This window comes from Geotrypetes seraphini, chromosome 1 (assembly GCF_902459505.1).
Source record: "Geotrypetes seraphini chromosome 1, aGeoSer1.1, whole genome shotgun sequence".
Classification (NCBI taxonomy): Eukaryota; Metazoa; Chordata; class Amphibia; order Gymnophiona; family Dermophiidae; genus Geotrypetes; species Geotrypetes seraphini.
In genome coordinates, this window is record NC_047084.1 from 542466704 (window position 1) to 542484364 (window position 17661).

General features: G+C 39.0%; 1 protein-coding gene across 2 annotated transcripts in view; it reads left to right on the forward strand.

The window, feature by feature from the left end:
* EFNA5 (ephrin A5) overlaps nt 1–17661 on the forward strand; it is a 627805-nt gene that overhangs the window by 1681 nt on the left and 608463 nt on the right. The gene's annotated exons all lie outside the window — the stretch shown is intronic.

Consider the following 17661-nt stretch of genomic DNA (forward strand, 5'->3'; position numbering starts at 1 on the left):
AAATACAAATTGAATTTGAGCAGTTGTAGAAGAGAAAAAGGAGTACCATGGGTACAAATCTCATATAATGCGGGTTTGCAGTTTTGATAGTCCCAATAATCTGCACCTTTCCATTTTCCTGAAACTAAAGCTGCTTTTGAAAGGGAATCTGTGTCTTGTCTTGTGGAGTTTCCACTTTCTCTGCAGCAGCCAGGCTGAACATGACGGGAGTGGCAGAAAGTTTCTCACTCCCAGCTGAGCTTCCCCCTCAAGTGTTGGCGAATTTACAGGGCTCCCCCCCCCCCCCCCCAACGCTTTCTACACTGATCAATGGGAAGCTGTGTAATTTAAACCTAGCAAATAAAACCACAAGTTTATATTGATCTGCCTGGCACAGTCAAAATTTGTTCTTTCGTCTTTTCCCAGTCTGGAGGAATGGTTTAGGTTTGTAAGAGGGAGGGGAGAGCCTTGAGCTGTCAGATCCAGCCCCAACTATCAGAGACATCAGTTATAACTGGAAATTTCAAACACACTTTGAGAGTTAGGCTAAGAGGTTTTGTACTTGTTCTATTTGAAACTCTACTTAGCACCATTAGGGAGAGGAAGTTGTTCTGTCTGCGAATACTTCTTATAAAAGATGACCAGAAAAATGCAGCTATAGTAGCTTTCTACCTCTGAATGGGTTAGGAAGAAGCCTTATTTTGAGTGCTTTCATACCTTGACCTCTGGGCTTTACTGGGCAGTATACAAAGAAAGCTTAAAATCTGCATTCATAGCGTCAAGAGAAGAGGTTCTTTCAAATTAGGTTTTGTTTAAGAACCTTAGAATTCTCATAACTTTTTTCTCCCTTCCACTCCAAGGAACTGAAGCCCTTTTTTGTTTTTTTTTTTAGCTAGTATACATGTTTCTGGAAAGAAATGTCACCTGGCAGATGTATTTTTATGAACAACATGTAGGGTTGGGTTTTTTTTTTTTGTTATTCTTTTAAAATTTACCCACTAGCAAGTCTTAAGTAAATCTGAGGGCATGTTATCTTAGGTTATCTCTGTTTTCTGCTTCTGATACCACTGTTTGATTTGAGATTAGGACATTGATTTTTGTCACAGGTCATGTTTTTTAATAGATCAACACACTGCCTGCTGGAAAACTCTTTCCTGCTCAGTATTCTGTTTGCCTCAGAATAGGTGATTTACCAAAGTTAGCAAGTTTGCTATACTTGGTTCAGTTCCTCACTGCTGTTAGCTGGCATTCTTCATCCAAATTGGTAACATGAAAGAAATTAATTCACCAGTGTTTGGCCTTTCTAGCAGAGGTTGCTTGTCTATTCTGTTGTATTCAAATCTTACTTTCCACATAAGTTCTGGGAGAACTAAAAGCTGTAGAGCTTGCCTATTATTTAAATTTGACCTTGAGGGTGAAGCATGACAGACATTTTTAAAGGGGGGGGGGTTCACTAATTTTGTGTGGGTTTTTTTTAAATGTTTGATTTCACTGCCTTGAGCTCTTATGAAGAGAGGGCAACCCCAAGAATGTAACATGTATTCTGTGCCCAGTTAGTATCTGTATTAAAAACTTGGTCTTGTTTTGAAAGTTTGTCTTCATAAAGGGCTATTATATTATGCCTCAGAGCATAAGAACCTCTAAATTTTAATGATAAAATAGTTTTGCACCCCAAAAATATGGAAACGAGTTACTTCTTTGTAGGTTGCCAAAAAGAGGTAGTTGCTCGCCTGACATAAGTTACTGAATAATTAAAAAAATGTTTTGCAAAAGTGATAAAACCCTGCGGTTGCTGCTATTGTTGACTTACTGCTAGTGGATTAAGAATATTTTCCCCCCAAAGACTACTGTGGACTCTGACAAGAAGCCAAGATGCAACTAGTATCAATCCAACCACTTCTCCATAGAATCCATAAAGAAGTACGGTAGTAACATTTTTTTGTGATAATGTATATTTTTGGAGTACAGGGTAGATGCTATTTTGGGTACAAGTTGTTTATTTTCTTGCTTGTGTTAAAGACTTTTATACCCTGAGCTGATGGCCTTTTCTAAATTGAAAATAATATCAATATTAAAAAAAACCCCAAAAACACACCTTGATTAACTGGATATGTTTTCTGTCTTCCAAAAAATAAAGTGCGGGAGAAACTGGACAAGGTTTTCCCAGGCATTGATTTAACGTGTAGTGATAAAGTGGGAACTAAACGCCAAACGTTGACGGGGACAAAGCAGTGTGGAAAATGTTGACCAGATGAGTTGCATGTGGAACTGGTATTGGGAACTTTCTGTGAAGTTTTAAGGTCCTTTAAAATGGTCTGATGACCTGTGTGGAGATAATTATCTTTTTTTTTTTTTAAATCCTGTTCATCTTCTCTTATTATACAAGAGAGAGAGCGCTAGAGGACAAAAAGGCCTTAATTATCAGCAAATGTCTTGGCATCATATAGGATTTGTCGAAAAACCCTAGCTGCTCTGTGCCTTCTTTGAATGTATATTTATAGTAACGTCTCCTTAAATTAAAAGGAGCTGTTCAATTGTGGCATGTTTAGGAAAGAATAAAAGTAAGATAACGTGATAAATAGCAGGGCTCTGGCACACTTTTTATTTTGCTTGTGAAGTACCAGTCGAAATCTGGATTTTGTTAGCCGCCTTTCAAGCTCCGTGAGTTGCAGTGCAAAAACACGCAAAAGGATTGTTTGGAGAAATGAAAAACAAAAAGCAAAAGACATTTCTGTAGTTGTGGAGGACTTGAACTTTTCTGGTTAACTTTACGAAACTCCTCCATGGTTAGTAGGATGAGAGCCAAGAGGAAATCGGTGCTTAGAACTGGGCAGTGCCGGAAGAAATTTATAGTTCTGAATGTATAGATTTTTGGGTTGAGGAGAGAAAACACTAGCAGTCTATATAGAAATGTACTACCACAATATGTTCTATCACTTGTGCACCATATTCATTTAGAAACATCTGTTTATTTTGCAGCAAGATTCATCAAGGTCTCGTCTTTTTTTCCTATACCGGGGACAGAAATCCATAGGGGAAGGAATATCTGATGTCAATATTGAAATTAATCTATTTTTTTAAAGGTACCTTTCTAAACCAGAATATTTAAGGAGCAGAAATAGTTTATTCTTAGAGTACCTAATAATGCACCTTTTATACAGAATTTTTGTCAATTATATATACCGTATCCCCCCTCCCCTCCCAATAGAGGTAATCTAACAGTTATAAAGTGTTCGTATTGGGAACCTGATGAATCATCATGGAAACAAAAGAATGTATATTGGAAAAGTTTCAGTAGGCTTTTCTTTTTGTTGAATGGATGCCAGAGTGCTGCTAGGGTAATTAAAATGTCTTCTGTGAGAATTAACGTTAATTGAAGAAATATATTATGAAACTTATTGTCAGTAAAGAGCCCAGATATATTTTCAGGAAAAAGCCATTTGAGATGTCATCATGCATTTTTCTTAATGCATCACCTTAATTAGCCATTAACATGGGAATAAATTTACAAAATTTATCAATGCAACAGGAGCAAGTTTTGTTTCTTTGTTAAACCAAAAAAGGGTGATGGGGCGTGGCCAGACTTTACCTAGTTATATAGTGTGTTAATGCTCCAAAAACAATACTAAACTCAACTTCTTTTGTGTTTTACAGATGAGGTTTGCACTGTAATATTTTAGGACACGGGCGTTCTCTGAAACCTCAATTTTGTTTTGAAACTTTTTTCTGCGGAAGTGCAGCGCAGCTGAACAATGCCTAGAAATTGCTAGTACAGGCAAGCAGTTCTCATTTTATTATTGTTCATGTGTGTGTGCAGGAGTGTGTGGCGCAGTGGTTGGATCTACAGCCTCAGCACCCTGGGGTTGTGGGTTCAAACCCCGCGCTGCTCCTTGTGACCCTGGGCAAGTCACTTAATCCTCCATAGCCCCAGGTACGTTAGATAGATTGTGAGCCCACCGGGACAGAGAGGGAAAATACTTGAGTACCTGATTGTAAAAACCGCTTAGATAACCTTGATAGGCGGTATATAAAATCCTAATAAAACTTAAAAAAAAAAAAAGGAGATTTTGGATCTGGATGGGCTTTTACAAAGCTGCGCTGCCGAGCTGCAAACGCCAAATGCCAAGCCGCCTGTAGGAATAGAATGGGTGGCTCGCCTTTGGTTTGCGCTGTTCGGCAGCACATCCGTGTAAAAGGACTCATTTGGTTTCTACCCTTTTTTGAGATGTAGCTCGAAGGGAGTTAAATTTGAGTACAGTTGCTATTTTCATGTGCCTGGAGGGTTTACAGCATGGGGTCTTTTACTAAAGATTAGTACATTATCTGCAGGCACTAATTTTTACTAAAAGACCTCTTAAGTTTGTCCTTGAGGTAGTGGAGGACTTGTTCAAGATTACAAAAAGCAGGAGCTGGATTTGAACCCTGGGAGCTCTAACCATCAGTTTCTTGAAGGTGCTGCATGTGACAAAACTTATTCCTTTGAACACTTTTTTTTTTTCTTTTTTTCAAACATGGCCTGATTTTTAGCACATTAAAGAACTTTTTTTTTTTTCCACATTGAGAAAATATTTGGAAAAGAAAAATTCTCAATGTTGTAAGAATGTGTTGTCGGTGAAATTCAGAACAGTTGGTTTCTATCTGTGAAGATAATGGCTACAGTTATGGTAGTCATTTATATTCCACCTTAAATCAATCATTTTAACAGGCCACGTTGATGGGAACATCTATTACACATGGCTGTTGGCTTTGCTGATTTGCGGCTGTCTCCATAAGGACGCACAGGCGTATGTCTCTTTCTTTTGTAGCCTGTTGATACATATTGGGTAGGATCTGAAATTATACCCTAGGTTAGAAAATAAATCTCTTCCTCTATAGGAATACAAGGTGTGCCCTCAGGGCTTGCTTGGATGAAAGGATTGTTGGTCAAGAAAGCAAATTCTTTATACTTCTCAATTTTTTAAAAATCTACTTTTAAACAACCTCCTGAATGAGAGTAATATTCTTTGAAGGCATCGGGGCCAAGACCTTTTTGTCATTGTTGTTGATAATCTTCATCTGTCTTGCCAGTTTAAACCTGAATTCAGCATTTGCACTTAGTATTTTTAGGTGAATGACGTTCAGTGTTTGGCGCTCTTCTTTGGTGCCACTAGAATTATTTCTTCACAGATTAAAACTAAAATAGATTTTGATTGGTACTTCCCAAGTCTTAGCTGGATGAATTTCTGCAGGGTTTTTTTTTTTCATAAGGCTCCCACGAAATGAGGATGTATGGTGGTAGGTTATGCGGGCGTCTACTGCTTATCCTCGGAGGTGGTTTAGTTCCTCATATGGGAGCTGTAATCTAAGGGACAAAGAGATTGTTTAGTGCAATAGATTTCTCCTGATTTAAAAGTGTAGCCAAAAGAGCCTTGGCAGTTCATTACACATAGCTTAGCTGATCTTAATAGTGTTACTCTAACCCCTGATGGCGTTGAAAGAATACCCGTAGTTTCTTAAATGGGCTCTTGAAAAACAGGAGTGGCGATTTTTTTTTTTTTTCCCCTCTGTGAATCCTGCACAATGAGCAATAGTTCTGCAGACCTAGGCCTTTTGAAGGGAGAACTCCTAGTTGAAGGGTAAATTACCTTCCTGAAATTCTTCTTATTTAATCTGTAGCAAATGCCCTTAATGAAGGCACTGCATTCCGCCCACTGGCCCTGTTTCCTGGGACAGATAACGATGAGCCCTTCTGTCTGTTCCTTTCTGCCATGAACTCAGCAATCTACCAGTACCATGCTGAGTTGAGAAAATGAATGAATATAATTAGTCTTAAAGGAGTCCTGTCTTTCTAAATGCTTGAGAAAGCCATACATACAAGCATCACACTGCAAATGAAGGACAGAAGATGTTGCAGATTTATATATTGACAGTGTCTAAAATAACATCCTTGAGCTGGTTTTAAATTTAAAGCATGAAATGTTTATTTTAGTGTGTTTGCTTTCTTACTGCTTTCATCCAGGAAGGAACTCCAGCATTACTTTCAAGATGACACTGAAGGGATTATCAGAAAATTAGTGTAAAGCTCACAGAAAAATCAGTTCATTAAAAAAAAAAAATAAATTCGGTGAAACTTTGCAAGTAGGGTCCGTCTGTATTCAGATTGGGAACGGATGTATCTGTTGGTTAAAATATCTGTGGCGGTATGTATCTGTGCTGCAAATGTTTTACCTGAGTGTGGGGATTCATTTTCGGCCTCTTTTACAAAGCCGCGTGGCAACAGCCCCGAAGCCCTTTAAATCTCTATGGGCTTCAGGGCCGTTAGCACAGCGCAGCCACTAGCGCGGCTTTGTAAAAGAGGCCGTTTGTGACCAATCTTTTGTCAACTGGAAATTCAGGGCTCGATATTCAAAGGATTTATATTCCCATGGGAATAGAATGGATGGCTTGGCATTTTGCGTGCGCTGCTTGTCGGCGCAGCTTTGTGAAAGGACCCATTATGAGAGGTATGCTCCTGTAATGGCCTTTTTGAAATTACATTACATTACATTACATTAGTGATTTCTATTCCGCTTATACCTTGCGGTTCAAAGCGGATTACATAAGAAGAAGCTGGACATTTCCAGGAGGGTACGTGACATTTAGGGTAAGACATAGTTACAGAATGAGTATAGACTTGGTAACATTGGATGAGAGCAGTTATATTACATTACATATCAAATCTTTTTCCAGGCGTTGGTAGGTAATAAATCGGTAGGAAGAATTAGGTTTTTTTTTTAATTTATTTTTTTATTATTTTTTATTTTTTGGTCGGTTGAGGATATGGTGTCAGGTAGTGGGTAACCTGGTCGGTGTATGTGGAAGAGGAAATTACAGGACAGAGTGTTTCCAATTGACTCACAAACTCCGAAATTTTGGAGTATAAGTGGGAAAAGAAGTTGGAAGTTTAGGACCGATTTTCAGCAGTAGAGTCCCAGATTAGACTTATAAATTTAGGCTGAAAACTTAGGGGCCCTTTTACTAAGCTGCGCCAAAATGTGGCCTGCAACATGAGTAGCATGTGGGTTTCCCGTGTTTGAGGCCATTTTTAGTGTGACTCTAGAATGGGCCACTCGATACAGATTCAGGCCCGTACTGAGGTGTCTCATATTTATTTATTTATTTATTCTTTTATTAATAATTTGGTCCGTGAATATTCTATGAGAATCTAAAATCAGGTACTGTCAATGCTTTTTTGTTTAGTACTCTAAAATGGCAACATTTTCTATTTCATCAATTAATGGGTATAAGCTAACTTTGCAATTAGCATGGGGGCCCTTATTGATGCCCTCCTCCCCCCCCCCCAGGTAGTAAGGACTCGGGTGCTAACTGATTGATTAGTGCTGGGCAGTCTACTCTCCGTATCCAAGCATGCATCAGCACTAAAAATAAAAGGTAGTTCTTAGGACACGGGAAGTGTGCACAGGTCTGAAAACCACGATGGGGTGTGCGCTCATGCTTACCACAGTTTAATAAAAGGGCCTCTTGGGATGTTAAGTTTGGCTGAAAATAGGGGTGCAAATTTAAAAGGCTAAAATTTTAGGTGCTCATCGATTTTTGAATATTGGGCAGTTCTTGAAATTGTAACTACATATTAACCACTTTTCGTAAACTGGTCAATGAGAGGAACTGGAGACAAAGGGCTGACGCATATAGAGGTAAAATTAAACTTCAGATAAAGCTGCTTTTTAATTCTTCTGTGCTTTTACTTCTTTAAAATGCTACTATATTTATTTGCAATATCATCAGCTTTTAGTTAAAAAGCCTGTGCTCTTCCATAAGAGTAGAGTTTGGCATTTTGCACTGATAATAATGGTTTACCTTGGAAAAAGGAAGCTACTTAGCAAAAAAGTACTCTTCTGCCACAAGAAATTGTTATGTTAATCAGGTTTTCTATTCCACCTTTACCTATTCAGTTCAAGGATTACATTACAAGAGGTTGGGTCAGTTACCCAGGAAGTTATAATAGACAGTTTGACACAGACATTCAATAGAATTCCTAGTGCAGATAGATCAGTACATTTATTAATATAGTAAGATCATAATTATAAATGCATAAGTTACAAGTTTAAGTAGATCATCTTTGGCTCATCGCTATGTCCCAGGAGTTCCATTGGACAATTTAGAAATGGGCTGTTACAATTACCATTTCAGTTACTTCCGGGTTGACTCTTTGTCTTAGTACATAAAAGCTTTTAAAAGTTTTTTTCTGAACCTGAGATAGTGATCACAAGATCGTAGTGTAAGAAGTAGTTGGTTTCAGCATTTTGGAAATTGATTTTGGATGGATAAGGTAATTTGCTAAATCTCCTAGACAGTTACACAGAGTGTGACTTCTGGACTTGGATATTAAACTTTATCGTAGATATCAAATGCTACAATTCAGTGACTGTACAGCTGTAGTTCCACTCTGTGTGTCTTTACAAGTGGCACCCTCTCACCCCTCCTGCTTCACCATCACAAGTGAGTGGAGACAGTGGGTTTGCAATAGTTTTTGCGTTCCTGCGTATTTGTGTGCCGTCTATGGTCATACAGCTCACGCTGCCTTGGTACCGCTTTGCATGGAGGGTGCTGTGTCGGACATGTGAAGGGCAATTCTGTTACTAATAACTGGAGTTAACAGTAAGATAACATCCCTTAATGGTTGCCCATGCTGAAAGTTTGCATGAGTAAAATATACAGAATACCAGCACTTTTGCAGGAGAGCGTACACTTACACGCTTCAGTGGCAGCAAAGTGACTAAGCACTTTTTCTATAAGGGTGTACATAAGTGGTAGAGTGCGTAACTGGCATGTTTACATGGGTGGAGGATAGGAGGGGCACAGGCAATTTTTCTATTTTTTGGTGTACAGTTTACAGAAAGATGTAAATTACGTGTGCTCCTGCAGTTGTGCCAGGTCTGTGGCTGGTATAACTGCAGGGCTACAAATTTTAGGCTCGCTGATTCCGGGTTACATTAATATTCTATAGTGGTATTGGGCACCCAGATGCCATTATAAAATAGGGTCCCGGTACACAGCATTGGGATGCTTAAAAGGAGGCTCCTACCTAAATGTCAGTGAAAGTACTTAATGTGTGACTGGTTTTCAAGAAATATTGTCCTTTTTGTGGGTCAGTGTTAAAAGGAACGAGGGATGGTGATACCTGAATGTACATGCAAATAGTATTGCAACTAGTTTTATATTTGAGCATCATCATATTCTGGTTATTTTGCACTGACCTGGTGAAAAACTAGTCAAATATCTAATGCAGCAACCATGCTACTTTTTGTTCAAGTTTGAATGCGAAGAGTGCTTGTGTAATTTGCTAACACAAAATGGCTGCCGCATTTCACTTCACAATCCCTGACAGTACAGCCATCTTGGAAGAGCTTTGAGATCCTCTGTGGTTGAAAGGCATTCTCTGTATGCAAATTGCTCCTACGATAAGTCTAGTACAATTAAATTACAGGTGAATAACTTCAGTATCCAATTATTTGTGAAACTTTTGAAGTATGGATTTAGAGGATCAAATGGTTTTCCTAGCAAAGGAGTACCAGATTGAAGATAAAACATTTATGGCTATAAATAACACACTTACGTGATATCTGCCATTTTCTAGAGAGTACATTGCAACTGGATAGTGGGTTTGGACAATATGTTTGTCTTTTCAAAACAAGACATTTCGTGAATGAAGACTAGCACATTGTTTTCTATTTTCTACCCAAAAGTTAAAATGTTCAGGGATTTAGATTTTAAAACAATCACCGGAATGTATTTTTATTTGGTAGAAGGGTTATCCTATTGGATCTAGTTTTTTTGTTAAAGGTTTCTTTCTTCTTTCCCCTTCTAGCCCTAATTTTAGTTATCTAGAAATGAAATGAGTCCAAATATACTGTATGCAAAAGCCTTATCAACTGACAGGGCTCATTTAAGCTGTTAATAGCCGCTGCTTTTCCTTGTAGGATTTTGCTTTGCTAGGTTGAGTTGGATAGGTTGGCAAGGTATTTATTCTTGGTTAAGGTTCATGCATCTTTTCTGCCTCTAAGATGACTTACAGGAGAGGTTTTTTTTGTTTTTTGCTTTGGTAGCACCCTCGTGTTCTTTGCATATTTATTTGGTCAGAGTCTGGAAAATGCAACGGAGGGTTAAGAAGGTAGGTCTAGGATTTTCCTAAGGATATGAATTTATCAAAACGTTACTGGATTTTATGTATCGCTGTACTGCTCTCTGTCTGAGGTGCCGCCTTGGCTTTTAGTGACCTTGCTTGGCTCCTAAGTAACAGACCTCTGTTGGCAGAATCATAATTTTTGTAAGGGTACTTTTGAGGCAGTAACATGGCCTCTTCTGAGAAACAGAAGTGTGCAAAAATGTATGTCTGAGACAAAGCAAGGTTTCTCTTGAATGAACAGCAGAAGTAAATACAATATATTTGGCGTAGTTCAGAAACTGAGGCTAAAGTGTTGCCTGTCTGTGCTGAGATTTCTTTGACTCAACTTCTGCCCACCCTCCCCAAAAAATGTATTGCAACATTTTTTCACTGAATGCATTGTCTGAGAGGGAGAGAAAATATATATTTCCCCTTTGCAGATATCCACCCAATCGGTATATAACCTATGCCTCTGAAATTCTTCATGCATTCTGTCAGTGATAGTAGGCTGAATTATTTCCTTGTGTGGACATTCCCCCTACCCTGTGACCAAAGCAGTGTATTTTGCCCATCTTTAAGATGAAGTTACAATGCAGACTGATCTATATACATTTAGATAGATGTCTATATACTGTAAATGCTTTTTCTAAGCCTTCATTTTTACATTCATGAACTTGTGAGAGATGCACTGGCTTTTACAAAGCTGCAGTAGAGGTTTCTACTGCGGGCTGGTGAGGTAAATTCTCTAATGCTAGTAGAATTCCTATGAGTGTCGGAGCATTTACCTCGCCTTTCTACCACGGTTTTATAAAAGGAGCCCAAAGGTAATTCATTTGACATTAAGATATTAAGGTTTAAAAGTACTTTTTTTTTTTAAATGACCAGAACTCCTGGGTTTTTTTTAAAATTTTTATTTTGGATAGATCAGAAGTCGAGCGGCATTGTGCTAGACTTTTCGAAATTAACTTGCTACAGGAGAAAAAAATTATTGCTGCTCTAACCAACCATTTTATGTTTTGTCTTATTTCTTTTTATGACCTTTAAAGTGGACCAACAAGCTAACCATATTATTTTGTCTGTCTCTTATCACAGAATTATAATCTTGGAAATATAGGTTTCGATTCCAGCTTCACAGTTCCGACACCATTGTAAAGAAATGGATAAAATCAGTTGTCCACAGGGTTCAGAAATGCCAACAGGTTCTCTAATCCTGCTTCATTTCCCTGATCAACGGAAAGCAAAGTGGGGGAAGAGGAGTACTCCTAGATTTAAATTTCTGTTCCCTGTGAAAGGGCTGTTCTATGACTGTGAATACTGATGTTTCAGCTTATGATAGGGTAAATTAGAGTATTTGCACTGGACAGCCTGATTTTCATGCCAAGCCCTCGACCATTCAGCTGTTTAACTAGCCAACAAATGGCCAAAAAATATATGGCACTGAGGTCCAGCAGTATTACTCTAATTGCGTGAATCATATATATATATATATATATAATACACTTTTGTCTTCTCCCGCTGTCAGAGCTATTGAGGTTTCCATTTCTAACACTCCTGTAAGTTATTAGTGTCTGTCAAGCTTGTAATTGCAGCAAGTCCCAGGCACCGTGTGTGGAAATATAGCAAGGAAAATTATGAAGAGCCTTTTTTTTTTTTTCTAACTCAAGTTTCAGAGGCAGTAGGGTGCGGTGCATTGGTGAGATAATTCAGTTGTGCGCTATTGACTTGCATCAGAGTAGGCAAACCATTGGACAAAAATGTTACCTGCGTCCGTATATATTTTCACTTTGAAGAAACATATATCCCCAATAATAAGTGACCTGCTTTTACCATAATCAAATCTAGAGCTGAAAGGTATTGGGCCAAATAAGGGTCTTGTGTTGAGATGATAGTGTTGTCTCTAATTAAAGCAGTACAGGTTGAGGAAAGGCAGCGGTTGACTCTCTATAAAAGCACTGACCTCCTGGCATTAGCTGCCCATTTCAATGGATCATAGGCACTTGGAGTCACCATCTTGGCTGCGTGTGTTCAATTTAAGGTCACTGATATTCATACCAGCTGGACGGAGTATGGGTAGAGCCTTTCTTTGGATTCCAGCATAACACACGCCAGTCTTAGTTTTTCGATTGCAAGTGGACGTTCACTGAAGAATAATGTTGCTTTGTTCACTTCAGTCAAAGATTAGCAGGACACCCCTTTTTCTTTTCCCTAAAATAGATTCACTATCATTTGATCCATAAGTCTTTGGCAGTGCTCTACAGACGTCTCCCTGACAGAGCAAGTCTGTTCAGTTTGCATTAGTAAGCTGCCGAAAAGCAAAGCACAGTCCGTTCTTGTGCATCAGTGTGCAGATATAAGAGGAATGCAGAGAATATGGGTAAGCATTATGGACAGAAAAAATACTGTAGACATGGTCGTAAGTGTCAACCCTTCGGCAGTTGTAATATTTTGTTCATTTGGTTTTCAATGTGTGCTTTGCATGGAGCTTAAGAGACAAAGTGCAAATGAACAAGGGCCCCTTTTATCAATCTGCGTTAGGGTTTTTTAAATCACGGGTCACTGCGGTAAAAGCTCCAACACTCATAGGAGTTCTATGAGCGTCGGAGCCTTTACCGCAGCAACCCACGCTAAAAATACCCTAATGCAGCTTGATAAAAGGGGGCATAAACAACTGTCTTTGGTCCTGGGTTTTGGTTTTTTTTTTTAATGGTCTTTATGGGATCCGATTTAAAATGAAAGCAGTGGTCCAGCATCAAGCCAGGTGCGGGGCCTGCGGGCCATCTAGTGACACTCCCCACAGAGTTATTATACAGAACATGAAATAGCTGGAAAATGAAAAATGCCCAAAACACACACTCCTGACGGCTAATTAATTGGGCGAGACGAGACCTCCATGGCAGACCCAGTGTCGGCTATGACGATCTCTTGGGAGCACCTTACTTTAAATATAATACAAAAGTAATTAAAACCGACCTTGGGGGCTATCGCATTCCTTTCACCTGAGACAAGAATTCATGCTGTATTTTTAAATTAAGAAAACTTGTTAAAAAAAAAAAAAAATACCCAAACTAAATGAAGCCAAACCCTGCATTTGGTGTTAACGTACTCGGTATGTTGTGAAAAACAGATGAGAGTCTCCTGTCACTCAGAAGAGCAAGTGTAATGTTTTTGTTTTTCCTTATTGGATGTGAGTACAGCAAAGCTGAAGGATTCTGGGCTTTTGCAGCAAAATGAGTGTGATGGTAATAAATAGTTAAGTGCAGATTTGTCAACAACAGAGCTTCGGCATAGATATAAAATTCAGGAATGGCCCTGCTATCTGTGGTTTGGAGACTTGACAGTTTCATGGCGACTCCAGGAAGTACTTCTTCACCGAAAGAGTAGTGGATCATTGGAACAGACTCCCACTCCAGGTGATAAAGGCCAGCAGCGTGACGGATTTTAAGAGAAAATGGGATACTCACGTGGGATCTTTAAGGGAGTAAATTCAGGGGAGGGGATACTTGGAATGGGCAGACTTGGTGGGCTATAGCCCTTTTCTGCTGCTTTTTTTCTATGTTTCTATTGAAGAAATTAAACTGTTCTCAGGATTGTTTAGCTGTTTTAGGGATGTATCGTATCTTAATACTGTGCCCAATATTTAATACTTGCTACATTTTAATATGACTTATACTGGAAAACACCTTGGGGGTCCTGTGTGGATTTTTTCCACTGTCTGAGGATCAATAAAAGCCGCTTCCATTCTGCAATGTCCCTAATATAGTTTTGCTCTTTTGCAGCGAAGATATTACATCACATTACATTTTAAGTATTTTTTTCCTGCTTTTTTCCTTTAAGTAAAGAATACTACCATACGGTAGCTGAAAAGGATTCAGGTCCCAATTCCTGCCCCATACTTTCTCTGTCTCTGTCATATGTAAGTCAGGTACCTGGGGACACATCTTAAAGACCAGAAACCATCTTTCAAATATGTCCGTCTTTTATTGTGAGTTTCACATCTTTTATACGAATCAGGTTTGCCAGCATGTGTCAGCATGTGACGTAAATACAAACCATATATGGATACAGGTCACATGAAACTTTAAACACATCAGCATTTTTCCTAGCTAGAGATTGAAGTCCAAAAGGTAAGAAAAAGCCTTGACCAGCAGAGCTTCTTAACTAAAGCTGTCTGTAAATACGGCTTAACAAAACAATTGAATTCACTTCACTTTATCTCTGTTTAAACATTACCTGTCTTCAAAGAAGGGAAAGATAAACAGGGCCTACCTTTGCATCTTTAAACAACATATGCCTAAGGACACTTACTAAAGTTCTGATACGTGTCCCTTCAAATCCCCTCTTACGACATGTAAATGACGTCACAAATACACAGCATGAGCTGGAAGGGAGTGATACCTTAGGTATGTCTCTCAAGGAGGGGTCTTTTAGGAGCTGTAATACGAATAACACAGTACATGAGCAGTCAAGATAAGAGTGCAAATAATAAGAGATTATGCATTCAACTAAAGTGCTGATCCCAAGAATTAGATAAATCAGAGTTACATTTGAACTCAGCAAAGAGGTCTGCTAATTTCTGAATGTCCATAGGAGGACCTATATTGTCAGAAAGAAAAGTACAACAGCATAAAGTACTGAGGAGAATTTTTCAGCTAGAATCCTAGCTAGGGCCATACGATTTTGAGAACCATCTGAGAAGTGGAGCCTAATTGATCAGTAATACTTTGCAAGGCGTCCCTAGAATAGTTCACAAAGCGTTGCTGATTATAATAATTTTAACTAATCCGATCAACATTCTTATTAATAGTAATAAAGGGAATAAGGAACTCAAACCCAGCCTTAACCTGAGCTCGGGCCTTAAATTCATCTGGGACCCCTCTTGGGACCCCTATAGCATCTATGTATACATGTGATCAGATTTATATCAAGACAAATAAAAGGAAAAACCATGTGAATAGGAAGGATGCCTTTCAGAAAGAATATGCAGGAGCATGGTAACCTTAACTAAAGTGCACTGGCCTATCCACTGGCTGGGTAGCTTAACAGGGAGCCAAAAGTCTCCATAAAGCCAGTAAATATCAAATCTGATGTAGTACCAATGGGGCATACCTATGAGCCAAGACAGAACAATAACCTGGGGGTAAATTACCTACAAAACTACTCTGTGTCAAATTAGAAACATGACATGTGTAATTGCCCTTATAGATGGTAACGGCAATATCAAGCTTTTGCTGTCCTGGCAACAAAGGGTATTTAGAACACTACAGTGCACAAAGGGGATAGGTAAATAACCCAAAAAGGCATGGTTGGATACCAGGAGGGAGGTCCAGATGTACGGTTCCTAGATGGGGTCTAGCTTGAGCACATATGTAACAATTACTCTTATTATGTTGATCAGCAGTGAATTTCATCCATTCTAACCAAAGGTTACGTTCTGAAAACCCTACCTCAACAGCCACAATATCTTCAAAAGTGGGATTGGCAATAGCCATCATGTCAGTAAGTTTATTGAATGTAGGGGCCAGTGGGTTAGTATTTTTTGGGGCCCCCACAAAATGGCGGGAGAGTATGAGTGGAGGTAGATAGATCCCGTAAGAAAACTGATGATAGCTAGACCCACCCTTAAACCACATGTCCATAATGTACATACCTTCATCAGTAGGTCTAGGGTTGTCAATAGTAAGAGAAAGCTTAATAATTTGTGCAGGAACACTTTTCCTATAACAGTGTCCAACCTTATGAAGGGTCATACAAGTAAGCAGTGATTTACCATTTTGGTCCACTGTTTTTCAGAGTATTTTCTAGTTTATAAACCCAGTCAGTATTAATATTCCACCCTACCACTCCCCAGAATGCACACTTATCCCCCCAACGTAAGTCAGTAACATATACATATATGTCCTTAGTTTTAGGAATTTCTGAGGACCAATGGCACAGCCTTGGGATATCAATTGATGAACAGTCCACAATGTCACAATACTCAAAGGAGAAGGTGGCAACTTGTACACTGCTGGAATTATACCAAAGGGTAGCATCGGTCTTTTCTGGATTCCAATTGAAGGACAGCCTTTGCGAGGGAGTAGTCCAGCTTGACGTCGTGTTCGCAAAGAGGTGTCGGGGGTGCTGTTTACAGCAGGAGTGTCATTTACAGATGGGTATGGGCAGAAAGTGTCGTGAACCCAGAACACATCATCCCTGTAGACCCAATTAGAAATGATCCATACAGGGAGAAAAACTAGCAGCAGCAGTGCCAGTAAGAGAATGATAAAGTTGGTAGAATGCTGCAATGGGATCATTATGTTGTTCCACTGGAGGAGGTGAAATCTGCGCAGGGAAGACTTGCTTCTGGGGTTTTAGGTTAACCCTCTTCAAGCGACTTGCGTGGATCCAAACAGGAAACTCCTCAGTGAGTGCAGCGGGCCTGGTCACAGCGATCACAGTAGTGGGAAGGCCAAAGGGGAAATCCGTCTGCTTCCGATCCTTGGAAAGCTGCTGGACAATCACCAGGCTGGAAAAAATGGGTAGGAATCTGTGGAGAGAAAGGAGAAGTGCAAGACACGTTTCTTTGAACAAGCCCTAATATTTCAATTAGCTTTTGGACGTATTCCTCCTGTATCAAGGGAAAATCTACCCATGGGGCGGGGAAAGGTCATCCCGTGAGAACCTCAAAGGGAGAGCAGCCAGATGTCTGTGCATACAGAAAGAGATACTTGAAAAGAAATGCTTGAAAAGCATTCCAAATATCATTCAGCAGCTGTACTCCAATGTGATCCAAATAAGAGATAGAAAACAAGAGAAACCATGTTGCCTGTACTGAATGTGGCAACATGCACAATACCAATTCATTTACTTAGCATAGCTATTGCAAAAGAGAGACAATACTCAGTTACTTAAGGTTCTTAATTGAACAATCCAAAAGGATATGTTTTTATCGTGCTGCATATAACTATTATGCACCTCAGAGAGACCATACTGATGTACTGAATGTATTCAGAAATGTATATTGAATGGATCATATGTAGGGAACACCACGAAATAAATGCTGTATAAAATAAAGCTTTTTTCTTAAACATATAACCCTTAACTAAACTATATTCAGAATATAAAAGCTATAGGTAAAAGAACATTGCGCAGTTAGGCTAGTAAGAAGTGGAAAAAGAGCTCTAGAAATGGCCAATATTATGTATCCTGGGGTACCCACTAAACTAAGACAAGTAGACATGACACAGACAAAACATAAAGTTTTTAAACGTGGAGCTATTTCTTCATCTGTCAAGTGTGCAGGGCTGAATTTAACTCTGCAAATAAACACATTGATATAAAAAAAACCAAAACAACAAATAATGTATATCATAACCATCTCATATTTGAAAAAAGGCATAAAGCTAATGTCTCTTTGGAGCGTCTCTATCTCTGCAGTGATAAAGAGGACCCGTGGAAAACATTAGAAATATCTGTGCCAAAATGGATCTGGGATGGCTATGTATAAATCCGGAAAAAACCATTTTAAATTAGCAACATCCTAATTTCAGCTAAAACAA